This window comes from Ambystoma mexicanum, chromosome 11 (genome assembly GCF_040938575.1).
Source record: "Ambystoma mexicanum isolate Mex_15411 chromosome 11, UKY_AmexF1_1, whole genome shotgun sequence".
Taxonomy (NCBI): Eukaryota; Metazoa; Chordata; class Amphibia; order Caudata; family Ambystomatidae; genus Ambystoma; species Ambystoma mexicanum.
The window spans coordinates 1025786454-1025805367 of NC_090934.1; the positions used below are offsets into that span (position 1 = coordinate 1025786454).

Below are 18914 nucleotides of genomic sequence, written 5' to 3' on the forward strand. Positions count from 1 at the left end.
GTGCCCGCGTCATGTTTCTGATCTAACACTGTGTAAGGACTGCGTGGAATCATTGTGAGGCTACAATAGAGAAATTGACAAACGTTTGCAAGTCCTGCGAGTGGAAATGACTCTCCTGTCAGACATGTGTAATGGGTTGTACTTGTTCATGGACAGGCTAAGGCTGGCCTCTAGGGCAATAGGACAATGTCAGAAGGGCCAGCTCATGATTGCCTCGTTGAGCAAGTTGTTTTGGCTAGAGTGGGCCAGTTTCTTAATTTACTACACTAGTTTAACCGATGTTACCAAGCGGTATGCTTCTAAGTGCTTATTTGCGGCATATTTTACCAAAAACACCCCCTTTGGTAGTACTCAAAGAGTCGGTTTTGAAAAGTAACAAATGTTAAGATGTGATTGTTGGCCACTTTTACATTAGTGCCTGGACTGATTCTATGTCCAATTTCGACCCTGCTAATGGAGCTATCGAAAAGAAGATTTATTTGTAATACAATTCCTATAACATACAGCATTTAGCTCATATGACCTCACGTCATATACACTTGTGTACAAGCGCATTATAAATGTCATGTCATATCATGTTAAACAATGACAATCACACAATGGTTTGGACTCGCTTATTCCTTCAAGTTAGAAAGCAGCGGAGTAACTTTGCTGAAAATGTTGGGGAGGACATGACATCTAAAGGAAAGTGGCCCCTGCCAAATGAGAGGAACAAAATGGTGTGTCACAAAAGTTGGAGGGGTGTGGACAATTAACACTCGTCTAAAATTAAGCCCATGTTAGAAAGCTCAGGAAAGTCCTGTTGGCCAAGGCTGCAGATCAGACACACAAAGCAATGTTAATCCTAGAAGTCCCCAATTGCAGGCTGAGCAAGATGTAGGGTTTACAGGAAATTTAGACTCAGCCAATTAGAAACAGAAAATCTGACTTAGGTCATGACAGGTATTATTCACATGTGCTGTCTGTTTTCTGACCCGGAAGATGAATAATCGTTATTCCTTCTATCGTGGAATTGTCCGGTATTAACAGGGGGAAGGAAAGTTTACCTTCGGAAATGTGTCACCTTGACACAGTAGAATGATAGGGAGAATATTTGGGGGAAGTGTTTAAGGATTGAAGAACTTTAGTTGTGTATTCCAATTGTTTAATTCTGCAAATATATTGAATTGAATTAAAGTTGGCAGCTATAGGATAACACTTGAGCAATACCTTTTAACTTAAAAAACACTTCTATTTGAATAAATCATTTTAATGGAATTGTGTTGACCTTCTATCTATTACCTACTCTACTGTACAATAAAAAATAAAAGTAACTCTCCACATCTCTAAAGAGCTAACAAATCCAGTCCATGATAATAGCTGCATCCAGCCTTCTGCCAAGCTGGCAGAACGGCTACCATGCATTTCACACACAAATGAAACACCATGCCAACCACAATGCATGCACCACCCACAAGCATGGCAGTTTCTAGACAATATTACACCCAGTACAAAACACCAGAATACCCCCCTGCCCACCTTCCTTCTCTACTGCTATCCCGCGCTGCACTCCTTCTCCAAAATCATGAAATGATGCAATTTAAATACAGTTTTATTGACATGTACTTAACATTAATAAGTAGACAACGCATACAACAATATTTTAAGCAGGAATTTATTTTGTAATTCCTATTTTTGTTTGTTGTCTAAATGGAGGACACTTTCCTGGATGTTGCTACTGCAAAAGCATCTGTAGCTCAACTTGATCCATGTTTCCAACAATTTAGCTCCCAATTGAAAGTGGGGCAAAAGCCAACAGCTCTCTTCAGCTGGTGAACATAGCGCTCAGAGGCCCTTCCAAATGCTCAGGCAGGAGAAAAGAAGATGGATTCGAAGTATGTGGGAAGAATTAGGCAGTGGTGAAAGAAGGAGGCGGTTCACAGCTACATTAAGTAAGATTATAATAAATAATAATAATTAGGCTTTTATATAGCGCTACAAACCCTCAGGTATCTGAGCGCTGCTTATTATTACCCACGGTGTGTGGTGCTCACCTGTATTAGGTTACAAATAGTTCCTTGAAGCTACCTCAAACCACTGTAGGGAACACCAGAGAAGTAGGTAGGCTATGAGGTGAAGCAGTCATGTTGTGGTATGATGTGAGTACCTAGACAAAGGACACCAATACCTGCCAAATGGTGTGAGAGCATGAGCAACGAATGAGAAAACCTGGTACACGGTGAGAGTACCCGAGTATAGGATTGCAATATCTAGAAAATGTAATGAATAATTAGGCATGTGAAGGCAGTAAGTGCCTAATGGTGAGAGCATAGAACGTTAACCTCTGGCAAACAGTTGCATGCCAGATGAATAGCTCATGTGCAATGTGTTGGTTTTTTGAACTGAGCAATCCCAAGCGAAAGGTTTGAAACCCTGGTGGCACCGACTAGGCCCTTCTTCCTTCTGTGGGCGGTGAATCGAGTACCATCAGTGGGTAATAATAATGCACATTATTAATCAAATTATAATTATATAATGCAAGTACAATGCCAAAATATTGAAATGCCTAGTAAATTGTTCTTGTTGTCTAATGGCTAAAGCTGGCCATTTGCGTGACTACCTGGCAAAGATGTATGATGGAAATACATGTATAAGGTATTATATTAACATGTCATGGCAAAACCTATGAAATGGTGGTAACTCGAGCATGCAGTTGTATCACTAGGCACACCATGAATGTACACGGGCGTATGATCTCAATTAGGGGTGTTGCTAGGCCTGGAAAAGACCTGGGACTACACTAATGTCGGAACTGTTGGGACTGGGGGCTAGCTAGTCTTTTGGCTGTAGCTCCTGAGATTCTATCCGGGGCTACAACCAAAAGACCAGGGGCTATAGCTGTCATGATCTCTGCTTCCAAAAGGTCAGGGTTTTCCCAACTCCCTTGGAAGCAGATCCATTACCCAGGTTCCGAGTGCCAACCAGTCCCAATTGGGACCTTTTGGACCCAGTCCTGGCGCCAGTGGCACCAGGCTCATAAATATGCCCAGTCCCAGCGCTGGAAGCGCCAGGCTCATAATGCTTGTGTGGACTTACCTGCAGCAGACCATGCTGCTTACTTGCCTGCCAGTTGAGCCTCTGATCCTCTTCTGTTTGGAACTACTTTTCCTGTTGGGTGGGGCAGGAGCCACTCCCTAGATTCAGAACACTGGAACTCTTCTGGAAAGCAGGAACTCTTTTCTTACCTAGGCGTGGCTGTGGAAGGAGACACCTAAGCACTACAGGAGGCTATTTAAACCACACCCGATGGATGAATCTTGCTTTGCGTTATTCTGCATCCTCTGCAGCAGAACGCTCATCGTGTCTTCTGCATCTGATCCTGGGCCTAAGGAAAAAGGCTTACCATCCTGAATCCAGTCTTCAGCAACACCTATAAAGACAAGAAAGAACAGGTTAGCATTACGGTCTTCAGTGACAGCTCTTCACTTACCTGGTCCATCGGCTGTCACCAACGCCTCGCGCTGCATTCCGGCATCTGAAAGACAAAAGCTTACCAACTCTTCGCACGCTCCGGAGGCCTTCGGCGCTGCATCCCGCATCTGAAAGACAAAACAAGGTGCGTTTAAAGACATTGGGGAACTTTAATACTCACGTGCCATTACTCCTTTCCACATCTAACCCAGTGGGTATTCCGGCACCCTGCAGCCGCTCCGAACTTGTACCTGCAAAATAAAAAGACAGTTAGAGCGCATCGTGAAGCAGGCAACAAGCGCTTACTTACGTGCTTCCAGGCGCTTCTATTCATCACACGGGCTCCATCTTCAACTCACTTCAGCCCATCATCCGCCATCGCCGGAACCCTGCAAAACAAGAAACATCATTACTAAAGACTTTAAAGACGTTAGAATTACTCGAAACTTACCGTTCGTGCAGTAAACGACGGACAGCAGTCCTCTGAAGTCAAGAGGCCTGCTCCCCTTATCCAGTGAAGAAACTGGTTACAGCACCCTGCCCCGAGGCAGATGGAGAGCACGGCGTTCACTTACCTAAGGTGAGAGCGTTAACCTTTGGGGTTATACAGGAGAAGAGAAAGGGAAGAAGAGAGAGACATTCAATAACCCAGTTCCTTAATCCCATATTTTCTATCTGCAGACATCTTACCCTTCGAGTCAGACATACAGTGCATAGAGGTCCAGCCCAAAGAGCCAGCCGTGTGTTACACATCACCTTTGAAGATACGGTATACGCCCAGTCAAGACCGGCGCCTCTACGGGAATCAGGTGAGCGTTACAATAGCCCCCCTAGTTTCCCCCTAGCAACGCCTCTGATCTCAATACCCACAGAAGTAAGACAGAAAACCTTTTCACTGGACACATGTTAGAACTGTAGGCTTTGTTATTCATTGTTGCTACAATCTGCTTTAGTGCAATAGGCTCAGATTTCAACCTTTCCACTTTTTCAATTCCTGACCCCTTTGCTAAGACCTAAAGGGCGGAAACAAACAACTTGCTTTTTTTTTTTACTCCGTACTTCAGGTGACATGGAGTCACGCGTGTGATTGCCCTACAACATCCCACAAGCAAGGCAATGAGCCTATTAACCTGCCAAAAAGCCATACGTGAATACAAATTCCTCCCCTCCCTACAGTGCACCTTCCTTGCCCATTTATTTTACTCTGCCACCCCTGCCCTCACAGCAGTCTACTAATCCAGGCTTTCTTTGGCTCTTTGCAGTAAGCCAGCAACAAAAACATGGCCTATACACTGTTTCTTTTTTTCTAACACTGCTTTTGACAATTGCCCTATGTTTTTCTGATGCATTAGAAAGTCTCACAGAGGCTGTGAATGTGTGACTTTGGTATCGGCAGCCACAGTGTATCCCTTAGACTCAGGACTGGGATTCATTTGTCTTGGTTCGGGATAAAGCCAACTCACCGAGGAAGTATCCCCAACTGAGCTCAAGCCGCCGTAAAGGTTCGTGGATTATGGCTTCACCAGAGAGTTTACAGCTCTGTCGAGTGTTCAGGGCATGCTTCCCACACCTGCCACTACTTTGGCAGATTTTAGGAGTTGGTTTAGTGTTGTATTTCTATTTTAAAACTGTTAATGCTATTTTTTTAAGGCTAATTACGCGTCTACTATTTATTCTGTTTTTTGGTCTTTAATTACCCATTGTTTTGCTAAAGTATATTATGTTATTTGATCCTGTGAATAAATGGCTATTTATAATATGATAATTACCTGATAAGACCCTAATTATTTACTGTGGTTTTATCCATGTGCTTTGTTTTAATCTGTGCTAGCTCATCTGTCTTCTACAGTATACAGCCTAAGCGTTCATCCTTGCTACCAAATGGTGACCCAGGTGTTCTAGTAAACCCTGACATTAGATTCAGAGTTGTGAAGGTTATGTCGGAACATCAGGGAACTTAAGGCGGTCCATCTTTAAATCTCCCCACATTTCCCTGGACTTTACAGAAAATCTTTGGTCTCACATCAGGTATATAGGCTTATGACATCATAGATACTATATTTTCTGTGTTTCAAGGCATCCCATTCAGTCCGTTTAAGATAACTTGAGATATTGGTTGTATCACGGATGAGCAAAGGTATGGTGCATTTTAGAGGGGGCTAGAGTGATGTTGACATTCTCTGAAATGTTTGGTGACGGAATGAACTACTTACCTGGCGGAGCTAGAGAGTGGAAACTGCCCCCTTGTGAATTTGATTAATTTGGCATAACTGGTGATTTGATGTCCACACGTATGAATTAATACAAATTAATCATGCATGATAGTCATTACTTAGCATATGGCCCTTTAGGAAGGTGCATAAGTAATAGATGGGATCACACCAGAATAATTCTGAGTCCAAATAATGGAACCAAATCGGGAAGATGGCAAAGTACTGTTTTATTAGCAATTATCTAAAACCAGGAGGTTACATCTAACATCAACGGACATACGCTCAGTCTCTCAATGAGCTCTACACACAATATGGTTTTTATATGAAAAATAGGTCAGAGTGACAACATACTACGTGGTAATGATGGAAAAACCTATCAAGTGTCATGATTGGTTAAGGGAGACATCTAAGTATACTTTTCTATAGGAGCCAGGATTTTTATTGGTTGTCCATTGCCAGGTGGACAATTTATACCTACCTCTAAAAAACATGTGATTTCAGAAACATTAAACTGTTTCTCATTGGTCTTCAAACTATAAGGCCCTCTGTTATAGGGACTAATACAATTGGTTGGCATGCGTGTGCCACGTTTGGAACATTTGGTTAATTTAGCAGCACGTAAGCCAAGACCCAGGTGCAGGGAAATAGGGCATGAAGCTACCTCTCCACCCAATTAGCCCAACATCTTTCATCACCCCTGCTTTCTGCCATGAAATTGTCTTTTTTGCTTGGCCTTTTAGAATATCCTGGTCTTTGAGAATGCACAGGAGTGAGAGCACTCGCTATCATGTCTGGAACTTCAAGTTAAAGCTCTATTTCCATCCTTGGCTTACGTGACGGGAGACCACAATTTGGTCCATTTTGCAGCTTTTAAATGCTCTAAATGAATTAAATGTTGGCATCTTTTGTGTTCTTTTTTTGCACCTTAATGCGAGAAGGTTCATCCTCCGCATACTCGTTCTACTTCGGAACAGATAGCTGACCTTGCTTCTTGAATCTTGACTCCAGGCCAGGCCGCCTCGCCCTTCAGCTTAACTAGCCTATTATTCTTGCTGTGACACAGTTTTCTATTCCAGATTCATGGGTTCTTACCTACTAAATTCATGATACCAATGTCCAGTTTCTATACAATGGCGGCTTCGCCTGCATTCTATTCACTACTCATAGCCAGCTTCTATGATGACTTAATCTACATTGCGTTTCAACAACTGTACATTTATTGCACAGTCGTTTTTCTGCAGCACTTTGTGCACGTGTAATCCTCCTTTTCTATATCAGGAAACTCACTCAATTCTTTACTTCACCATTAGTTTCTTCAGAATCTATACATCATCTTTAGCCAGTATCTCGAGACGTTGTGCACACTTCTTTATGGTGTCATAAATTCACTGGTTAGCTTCTTTTCACACTTCTTCAAGTTTTTCCTCCTGCAGGTTATCATCACGTCGAGGATACATTCAGTATGGTTATCTCAATGAGTATCTTCTTTCAAACCCTTGCTGCGGTATTGGTATTATGGTTGGTGTTAGGCAGGGCACGATTTTGTGTCTCCAATACACAGGAGGTAGGGCGGCGGGATTTCCTGCAGATGCACACATCTGCTCCTCTACATTACTGAACTTCTTGTATAATGTTTCTTGAATAGTGCTTAAGGGATTCAACAGGAGTTCATTATTTTATTTTTTATTTTATTTAATACACATATGGCAAGGAATGCCTTGTATATACAACATTAAATACAATTCAGTGATAAAATCGCACTTCATTGTTGTTTGTCAACAATTACTAAAATGTACAGATGCATTGCATCTTTTTACAATCCCACAGAAATTAATCATATGTCACAACTTAAAATTAATAGTGCTTAAAAACAGTTACATCATAAAAACCACATCAAATCAATATCTGTATGATTTCAACACATTTCCAATACAATTTTACAATATAAAAAATCTAATTAATATCACATCCATTAAGAAAAGCCGGCCATATCAATGTGAGATCTGCCGTATTTATACTATTGTTATATGCCTTAAAATATTTCCAGCGTAGCTCCCGCAGACTGTCACATTCTAACAATAAGTGTTCCAAACTCTCAATAGTGTCAGTTCCGCACAACCGACAATAGAGGATGTTACGCCAAATCTGTCACTGAGCACCCTCCGTCACTAAGGCAACACTTATATTAAATGTAAGCCTTACATATTGCTTCACAATTGCACAGTTAGGAAAAGCATTTATGTATAATGTCCTAGTATCTCTTTTTTCACTACAATTACAAACGGAGGTGTAGTAATGCCAGAGAGCAGATTGAGTAAATACTGTTCTCTACTATGGGCAATATGTTTTTTCTTAAGGCAATTCTTCCTAATATAAACAGCGCCATTCTGTCTCAAACCACAACATCCTACTTGCCATTTCATGCAAGTGCAAAACATCTTACCCAGGGTGCCCAATGTGAGATTGTTATCTAGACCACAAAAAGCCACCACTAATGCACCAATCATTGCATCAGGTGCGATTTTTAGCAATTTATCACAGAATAGAATAGTTTTTTTTGTTGCATCATACACAATGCCAGCCAACTCAAACTCAAGATACAGTAATTCAATTGGTGTTGTCGGGGGTAGCACAAGCAACTTGCGTAGTACTTTTGCTTCGTATTTTCTGAAGGAATCTAAGTAATTTCCACCCCATATTTCCACAACATAAAACAGGATTGACCAGACTTTTGCCTGGTATAGTAGTAACACTGTCTGAAAGGACATCCCGCATTGTTTTATAACAGAGCGATTTATCATGTGAATCACTGCATTGCATTTACATTTGATCACTTCCCAGTGCTTGTCCCATCTGAGATCGCTTTGTATATGCAGACCTAGATATGTGTAGCTGTCTACTTTCTCAAGTCTCTGGGCATTTAGAATGCATGTATAATTTCTTCGCCTACATGATTTCCGGGAAGAAACCAGCGTCTTCTTCTTCTTCGTGATGTTTATTACCAACCCATTTAGACTTGCAAATTTCCCTAGTAATTCAAGAGACTCTGTAATCCCCTTGGAGTGTGGTCGACCAACACCAAGTCATTGGCGTAAGCTAGCCAACTTAGTGAATGGCAACCTACTTTAACCGGACATAGCAAAGAGTTAAGGAATTCCTGCCCCATGTCACACAAATCTAAATTAAAAAGGGTGGCTGCAACCACACGCCTTTGCTTAACTCCACAGCGGGTTGTAAATGGGGCAGATAGACTGCCCTTGCCGTCCAATCTTATTCTGACCGTAGTGTCAGTATATAGAGGCATTAATGTTTTCAGCAGCCCAGCCGTTATTTTCCATGCCGAAAGTTTTTTCCATAGACGTCCCCGACGCACCGATTCAAACGCGGCTGAAAAGTCTATGAAGGCTGCATATACTTTAACATTTCTTCGCACCCATGCGTATTCAATCGAGGAGACCAATATTAGTAAATGATATGCCGTGTTGGAATGCTTAACAAACCCCATCTGATGTGGTGTCAAAATCCCACGTGTCTCAATCCAAGAATTCAGCTCAATCAACAACTCTTTTGCTCGTACTTTAGAGGGCACATCTAGCGTCGCCAGCATACGATAGTTGGCTGCCAGGTTCCCAGGGCCTTTTTTATGTACCAGCAGTATTTCGCTTTCTCTCCAAGTTGGCGGTATAACACCCACAGCGCCAATATGGACGAAAAGCATATATAACCCTTGGGCCCATAGATCAGGGTTACGTTTAATCACGGCATTGCAGAGACCGTCAGGCCCGGCGGCACGAGATTTGTTTAAATGTAGGATGATGTTGGCTATATCATACGGGGTCCATTGGCATGTCAATTTTTTTTAGTTCTGGGAGGAAAGATCACATCAGTATCACTCACACCCAGAGCCTTCCCAATGTGTGCTTCCCACTCGGGTTCATTTACATCAATGGTGAGTAGACCACGTGGTTGAGCGCCACGCATTAATTCCCAAAATCGGTTGATATCCTTTTCGAATGCAAGCTGCGCAATGTCCTTCCATTTGTTCCTGTTCTGAGTTTTTTTTATATTCAGGCAACCATTTACGGCATTGCGATTTAATTGATCTAATATAGTAGGCAACTTCGCAAGCAGTATAAGGTCTGACTTGATGGTATGTGACATTGCGAATTGCCTTCCTAAGCTCTCGTTTAGCTTCTGCATTGTTTATTACTCATTTCAGCTATGCTTTTGTAGTTGCATATCTCCAAAGATGCTTCTTTAATAACCATTTCTACAAAAGCAGAAACAATGTCTACTCTCTTATTCTCACCATTAGGGTCATCATCTGTGCCATTAAATGTAGTAATAAGCGAGTGTGATAAGTTGCCTGCTTAATCGATTTTCCGATTGTTCCATCAAATGCGATTCCCTTGTAAAGTTGTGGAGTTATTTCCATTGTAGGCAGTTAGTGTTAGCTGATTACTTTTATCTATCGATGTAAGCAACACACATAGTGGAAAGTGATGAGTTTCACTTCAGTGTAGAATTGCCATATCCTTGATATGTTTAATCCCAAAATTATTCACAAATATATGATCAAGGGGTGCAGCCGACTTACCACATACGCGTGTGTAACCCATCATTATAGCATTTACAATGCTTTAGACAGTACCTGCCCATCTGATACTGGCAGTTTCTCCGAATTTGGTGAAACTGCCATCTTGCAGTATGATTCGCTGCATTTTTGTAGAGGGGCGGGTAAGGTTACATCTAATATTGATTTTTTGGGTAGGGGGATGATGGGGGGCATTGAAGGGAGTTATGGGGTCCTGCCCCCCATAAATAACAAAAAACGCCAGCATTATCAGATGTCCCGATCCTCTTTGGTCACTGCCCTCTCTTTTTGATGTTAATATTCTAGTTCATGGTGACGGTGCATTGCACTCTCTCTTTTTGATGTTATTACTCTAGTTCATGGTGACGATGCGTCGCCGCTTTCTCTTTTTGATGTTATTACTCTAGTTCATGGTGACGGTGCATCGCCACTTTCTCTTTTTGATGTTATTACTCTAGTTCATGGTGACGATGCATTGCGCTCTCTCTTTTTGATGTTATTACTCTAGTTCATGGTGACGATGCGTCGCAGGCTTTCTCTTTTTGATGTTATTACTCTAGTTCATGGTGACGATGCATTGCACTCTCTCTTTTTGATGTTAATACTCTAGTTCATGGTGACGATGCGTCGCCGCTTTCTCTTTTTGATGTTATTACTCTAGTTCATGGTGACGATGCATTGCGCTCTCTCTTTTTGATGTTATTACTCTAGTTCATGGTGACGATGCGTCGCAGGCTTTCTCTTTTTGATGTTATTACTCTAGTTCATGGTGACGATGCATTGCAGTCTCTCTTTTTGATGTTAATACTCTAGTTCATGGTGAGGATGCGTCGCCGCTTTCTCTTTTTGATGTTATTACTCTAGTTCATGGTGACGATGCATTGCGCTCTCTCTTTTTGATGTTAATACTCTAGTTCATGGTGAGGATGCGTCGCCGCTTTCTCTTTTTGATGTTATTACTCTAGTTCATGGTGACGATGCATTGCGCTCTCTCTTTTTGATGTTAATACTCTAGTTCATGGTGACGATGCGTCGCCGCTTTCTCTTTTTGATGTTATTACTCTAGTTCATGGTGACGATGCATTGCACTCTCTCTTTTTGATGTTAATACTCTAGTTCATGGTGACGATGTGTCGCCGCTTTCTCTTTTTGATGTTATTACTCTAGTTCATGGTGACGATGCGTCGCCGCTCACTCTGTTTGATGTTATTACTCTAGTTCATGGTGACGATGCATTGCGCTCTCTCTCTTTTTGATGTTAATACTCTAGTTCATGGTGACGATGCGTCGCCGCTTTCTCTTTTTGATGTTATTACTCTAGCTCATTGTGACGATGTATTGCGCTCTCTCTTTTTGATGTTAATACTCTAGTTCATGGTGACGATGCATCGCCGCTTTCTCTTTTTGATGTTATTACTCTAGTTCATGGTGACGATGCGTCGCCGCTTTCTCTTTTTGATGTTATTACTCTAGTTCATGGTGACGATGCAAGCGCTCACTCTTTTTGATGTTAATACTCTAGTTCATGGTGACGATGCGTCGCCACTTTCTCTTTTTGATGTTATTACTCTAGTTCATGGTGACGATGCGTCGCTGCTCACTCTGTTTGATGTTATTACTGTAGTTCATGGTGATGATGTATTGCGCTCTCTCTTTTTGATGTTAATACTCTAGTTCATGGTGACGATGCATCACCGCTTTCTCTTTTTGATGTTATTACTCTAGTTCATGGTGACGATGCGTCGCTGCTTTCTCTTTTTGATGTTATTACTCTAGTTCATGGTGACGATGCATTGCGCTCTCTCTTTTTGATGTTATTACTCTAGTTCATGGTGACGATGCGTCGCCGCTTTCTCTTTTTGATGTTATTACTCTAGTTCATGGTGACGATGCATTGCGCTCACTCTTTTTGATGTTAATACTCTAGTTCATGGTGACGATGCATCGCCACTTTCTCTTTTTGATGTTATTACTCTAGTTCATGGTGACGATGCGTCGCTGCTCACTCTGTTTGATGTTATTACTCTAGTTCATGGTGACGATGCATTGCGCTCTCTCTTTTTGATGTTATTACTCTAGTTCATGATGACGATCCTGCAGCCTTTATCATCTTCCACGACAACTAGATCTTTTTTTGCAAGCCTTGATGTTATTTGTGTTTTAAACTATCACTTTTTATAGACGTGTGGTGCTGCACAGCTTTTTGCTACACTTTTTACGCAATTGTGACACACTCCTCTCTAAAATGCATGAATGCTTGAATGCGTTTTTAACCAGCTTTGCCTTGCTCATGTATTTTTGTTTCCAAACACTATTGGCTGTACTATAATCTTCAGGACCTAAAATTTTCAAGACCACTCTTATGGAAAAGGAAGTTTCACACCGGGAGAAATGAAAATCCCTCTCTCGCTCGACCAACAGTACTGCGTTACTGTATAAAATGCCAAGCCCAATTCTGGCACAATCCTGTTGTGCAGCGCTCCGCTGCTCTCCAGCTAGGTCAGTGCTACAAGCAATACAATAATTTTCATGCATCATATTTTTGGTAGGTATCAAGGCAGGCCCGGATCATTGGACTGAAGAAAGACTGGCCTGTTCTGAGAGGAGGCGCACTCCTGCTCAGTTTGAATAAATCAATGTGTGTCTGGACTGCATAGCACACATCACAATCCTTGGAGTACATGTATTTCACGTTTGGGAAGTTCTGGATTGGAAAGGTTTGTAGATAAGAGAGAGGAACGGTATCTTGCTCTTGTTGGTGTCCCGTACAGCTGTTTTTTATATTAATTTTGCCCAACTTTAGTTCCTCTAATTCCATCTGTGGCAGGTGGCCGTTTCCTGTGCAATGGCTTCTGAGATGGTCTAAAAAGGGGAGGACGTCCTGGGGGATTGCACTGCAGCTATCGCAGCTGTAGACATGTCACTCTGAGAAAGTTTGTTGGATGTGATATGTTGTCAAATGGTTTGGTAAATATATACATTCAACCTTGCATGCAGTCCTTTCAACTATTTTGAATTTGTACGCCTTTTTAGCCTTCATCTCTTCTTGGAATATTTGAATGTTCCGTCCTTCTTCCCCAGCTTTCCAGTGATATTCCATTTGGGATTCATAACCCATGTGACATTTATCAGCATGGCTAGCTAGCAGCCATAACATATTATTTGAAGCATCGGTTACGTTTGTTTACCATCATTTACTTTGTTCCTCCTTGTCGCCAAAGGAAGGGAGTATGCAGGTCCTTCAACCACCAAGCACTCGGTCTACTTTTGTGAAGTTTAGGAAGACCCATGACATGTTACCCAAGTGTTTCATTTCTATTTCTTGCATTCACTGATCTTTTTAACACTGACTCAGCAGCCCCTCATCAGCAGTGCAAATAAGCGACATGCCCTGAACACAGGCAAATAGGCCCAAACAATCAAGCGATGGCAACGCCAACAGTTTTGGCTTTTGTGTACGGTTGGGATAGGAATTTTCCAGGCACTGCCAGAATGGTGCTACCTGGCCAAAAGGTGACAAGAGCTACTAAATGGTCTTAGTCCATAGGCATAATATGGCAGTGCCTATCAAATGCCTACCTAATGCCTACACAAGAGCAAAACATATTGGCTTTGCCAGTGCTGGTTTTTAATGGGAATTCAGTGTAAGGAACAGATGCAATAACATACATATTGCTTATCAATCAAGTGGCTGAAGACAAACATTGACAAATACAACAAGAACTCCTTTCACCATAGTCACTGGTTCAGATGAAGAATCCTCCCATGAAGGGAATATTGAAAGTATACTGAACATCTGTTGTATGTAGTCCTTCATGAAAGTCTAACATGGGTCAGCTGACATGTTATTAGCCAAAACATTGACACAATAGTCCTCCCTGCTGGGCAGGTCACTCTAAGAGGAATACATTGACTTACCCTCTTGTTCCAATCTCAAAACACACATCTTACACAAAAATGTACAAACAATTGTAAAACATACAATACATCCAGCAACCTAGTGGCTTCTATCAAACAATATAACAAAAGGCCATATATATATACATATATATTTGTCTGAAGCCTTCCTGCCAGCTTTCGCTGTTATCACCGCTAGAGGGAGCTGTTGCTGTTGCCTTATAAGACTTTAAGTTCCTCTTTCAGGCGAACAAAATGTGCATTTCAACAATGGTAACATACAATTATCTGCAGAAAAGGCCCACAATAGGGATGCTACTTTAACAGCATACCTCAAGAGGCATACACTAAGAAAATATATAAATTTAAAGACAAACATACAGAAATTCATTAAGCACTATTTCTATAACAAAATACATATTTTTTTTTAATGTACTTATGTATCATGTAATTATTCATTGTAATATCTCTGGGAATGTATTATTATATCAATAATATTCTTCATGTACATTTTAAACTTTATTTGACTTCAATTTACTTTATTTCATGATCCCATGTCTACTTCGAATCATGCTAGACTTGAATTGTATAACTCTGACATCCCTCGCAATTATATATTTGAGTCCAAAACCTGTAAGCGGAATCTAAGAAAATGAGTACGAGACACAACAATTGGCCATAAGTACTATGTTGAACTTTCAATGGATTCGGTGAGATTTTGTTTAAAAAACATTGTTTTTATTAAAATACATTGGGCCTCATTACACGGATGGCGGTGAACCATGGCGCTATTAGTGCCATGGTTCATGCCGGTAAAATACCGGCACCCCCTTGGTGGAAAGGGGAATTACCGCCCCATTCCAAGGTTGGCGGGGCGGTAATTCCCCCTTCCACCATTGCCCTTCCCCATTCCCATTTTTGCCCCATAGGGCTCAATGGGAATGGGGAAGGTGCTAATTACGGTACCGCAAATTGCGGTACCGTAATTAGCTCCACTGGTCCCTTTGCGGGTTGGTTTTTAATGCCTGCAAAAAGCAGGCGTTAAATTCCCCAACCCGCAAAGGGACCTCGTAGTAAGGCGGTAAGGATTTACCGGTACCGGCAAAATACCGGTACCGGTAAAACCCTTACCGCCATCCGTGTAATGAGGCCCATTATATTAAAGTACACCACATAATATATTTACACTCTGAAAATATCTTCCCTTATGCACATGAGCCTGTATACACAGGCGTTTCCACGAGTATCACAATATTTCACCAATTGTGAATGTCCTAGTAACTAAGTGAGGAGACCTCTGGCAAAATACTTGACCGCCAACGACAATCATCTTCCACTAAAATATAATCAATACATTCATAAAAGCAAACTAATTATTCATATCAATCATTGTATTACTTACCATCACTTTGTAATATTTACATCAAATGTGATTACTTGTATGTGTGACTTAACTACCCATGTTCTTGTTAGAACTACCATAAACACGTGACAAAACTAACAATGATAATTACAAGACATAATTGTAGTCAAAACAAAATACTTACAACGATGTGTACAACAAACAAATATCATAAAACCTGTGTGTAAAAATGTAAAAGCTGTCCTTGTGTTCACTTCAGGACAGACCACAACCATAACACAAAATTGTCAAGAATTGACAGAATGCTTAATTCAAATGAATTATGAGCGAACTGGTTTGGTGGAAAATACCAACACATGCCATCATCACATCCAATTAACATGTAAACATCTTAAAAATCAATCTCATTCCATGGGATTCAATTCTAACACATCACTGTAGCTTCAATTACCGAATTCAATGTCAAAGATCACAGTCATGACATGTTTCGGTTCCAATCCATGTGACCTTCTTCAGGGGAATTTAGTTAGCACAATGGGCAAGGTGTTGTACCCTAGAGGGGGGAAAGAAAAACAATGTGTTGCTCTTAAGGGAGACTCTCATTATAACACATCTACTGCTATCATGAATACAGCAAGTTACTGGTGCTTTCAGGAGTTGGAAAGGACACATTGTTCTGGGTTAAGGGCTCACCCAAACCTTCTTAGGGGGCACTGTAAATATGGAAAGATAACTTTCTTTTAATCTTGTTCATGAGAAACAGGGGCACTGCAACTTTACACCAGTGGAGGACACATCTTGAGATGTTTCAAGTGAAGGGATGTAATTTATTTCATCCACCTATAAAAAGTAACAATGGTTGGGAGTTTAACCTTGTTAATCCCCATGAAAATATGATGTTATGCTATTGTGATGTATACGCCTCTTAATAAAGTAAAACAGTGATTGTTGACACCTTGTTTGACACGTATATAAGTATACATACAGAATAAATATATTCGCAATTAGTGCTCCAAAACCTAAAGTGCTAGATTACGTACATCTGCAAAAATGCTCTTATCAGATTTACATCATATAACTGATAACTCAATTGTAAAAATACATTGGTGGCAAAAAAAGAATTTACAATGCAGTATTTTGTTCGTTATTTCCTTAGATTGAGAGTGCAATTTTTCGTCGAATCAGCTCCAAGTGCTAAATAAGCATGATAGCTCAGTGTGCTAAGCGCCAGCGGTAGACATCTGTACCTTGGCCACAGATAGCAGATTCGATTGCTAGCCTAAAAGGAGAACCACTGAGGTGGGTGAAATGAACGCCCACTATACAAGGAATTAGAGACACATCAGTTTTTGGGGCACGCCATTTAAGTGCTGACTTTCTGCCATTAACGTGAGCGTTAAAATTACACTCCTATGACAGAATGCTGGCCAACATATTTTTGAAGCTACTTTTAAGTGCTCTTTTATTGCGGCGCTTAATCACAGTGTGCAAACTTAGGTTTAAAAAAAACATTTTTGCTGTGGCAGATTATGCTTCCTTTTCTGCCTCCCCACGTTCATAAAATTACGACTTAACTTCAAGTGCCTCCCAGAAAATCTCAAAGTTCTGATCGATTTGACATGAACTTTTATGTGCGGAGGAAATGTCTGTCGGGATTTTGTTGGTCTCTAAATTGAATTAGTTTATGCTGCTATTTTAGCAGCAGCGTGAAGCACAACATATAATGTACTCCCTTTCTGTAAATTAAATTTAATGTGATAATAACAGATTTATTTGTGTAACAAAACTGTATGAGGACAGCTTCATATAAAAGAACACTGGAGCCGCCGTCTTTGGCTTTTGGTAGCTTGGGCAGTGGTCAGTGTAAATCATATTGCCAAGAATGTGGGGGACATTGTATGAGTGAGGTGTAAAAGCAAAGTTTACGTGGTTTACACCTCACCTTTACACTCCAGGGTATTTTAATTTAGATGGGGCACGAAGTGTAAATAATGGGAGCAATTTTTTTTTTTAAAGTGTCATTTGGCGGCAGGGAGTCGTTACATTTGCACAGCAACGTAAACGGCTCGCCGCCACCAGATTTTTATCATTTACCCTGTGGAGTGCAAATATAAAGGTCCAAACACGGCATACATGCTTGTACGCTGCCTTTTGCCCTTTACATTTGCAGTCCGCAGTGCAAAGTGACTAAATGCTGCCTGGCAGGCTGGCATGCCAGGCAGAGTTTGCTTTTGATTGTGAGCGCTGCTTGCCATGCTAGCATAGAAAGGAGTACTCACAATTACAATGTAACGCTCTCCGACATGCTTGCATGTCAGAAAGCATTTAATTTTCATTTGTGTTCACAATAAAATGTCCTGCTTTTTGCTGGTAAAACTAAAGGATTCCTAGCAGACGCTCAACGCCATTGAGGTAACCGGGATTCAGCCCTCCAACCACCTACCGACATGTCAGTTTAGGGGCGGGCTTCCTTCGACGTGGCATCTCCCATGCAGGTCTAAAGTCTAGGGAACACACGGTTGTTTAGCGTCTGCTTTTTTTACCCATCTATTTAAAGAATGGGAAAAAAAAATGTTACTGCCCAGTGAAAAGTACCACCTTTGCGATTTGAACTGAGGTCGTGCAGTTGGGAGCCATGACACTTAGCCCCAACACTACAGAATCACTTACCTTGAAACAGTGAAATGGCCCATGTTCACATTCTAAAATACATGAAGTTTTGTTACTGTTTTTAGACATGAAAAGGTGTGTATCCTTTATATCTAGCCGACGTTATTACGTAAACCAGCACTGTAATATTTAAATATGTTCTCTTGAGACATGCTTATATGTCCTGTGCCAGGCTCAGACTGGCCTATAGGGCAATAAATAGGCCTCTGGCTGAACCAAAAACACAAAATGCTGGTGTGGGCCAGTTTTTTGGGTCAAGTGGGCTGCTTTCTAGGGCAGTTTCATGAGTTAATTCACTCTGCGGCTAGTAGTTTTGACCAGTTTTGCTGAATAAATATTATTTAAAATGCACAATTTGCATCACACGTTATCAAAAACCTCCCCCTTGGTTACTATTCAAACAGTGACACAAAAGGAATGAATAGCCATTTGCAACTGTGGCCCACTTTGTCATTGATGCCTGAGCCAATTTTATGGCCCAGTCCGACCGTCCTGTGCCGCTTTCTTCAGTTGGGAAAACAAGTTGAAATCAATTTCTACATTTCACTTCAGGATACCTGCACTTCATGCAACGTCACTTCCTATTGCATGCATCAAAGTCCTCCACCTTTTTTTAGGACTCGAGCCCTGCTCCCTTGAGCCTTTCCTGAAACTGGTGGGGTTAAAGTGTTGCTGTGTTTGTGCAGAAAATTGTACTTGCACAAACGCAGTGAAACTTTAAAGCTGC

The 18914-nt window shown here is 41.2% G+C and overlaps 1 protein-coding gene across 9 annotated transcripts in view; it reads right to left on the reverse strand.

The window, feature by feature from the left end:
- MEGF11 (multiple EGF like domains 11) overlaps positions 1–18914 on the reverse strand; it is a 2301522-nt gene that overhangs the window by 2244650 nt on the left and 37958 nt on the right. Inside the window, exon 2 of one of the 9 annotated variants that reach the window (XM_069624258.1) lies at positions 15969–16070. The exons of the other annotated variants lie outside the window; for them this stretch is intronic. The gene's annotated coding sequence lies outside the window, so the exon portion shown is untranslated. The remainder of the gene's footprint in view (positions 1–15968; positions 16071–18914) is intronic. 9 annotated transcript variants of the gene reach the window in all.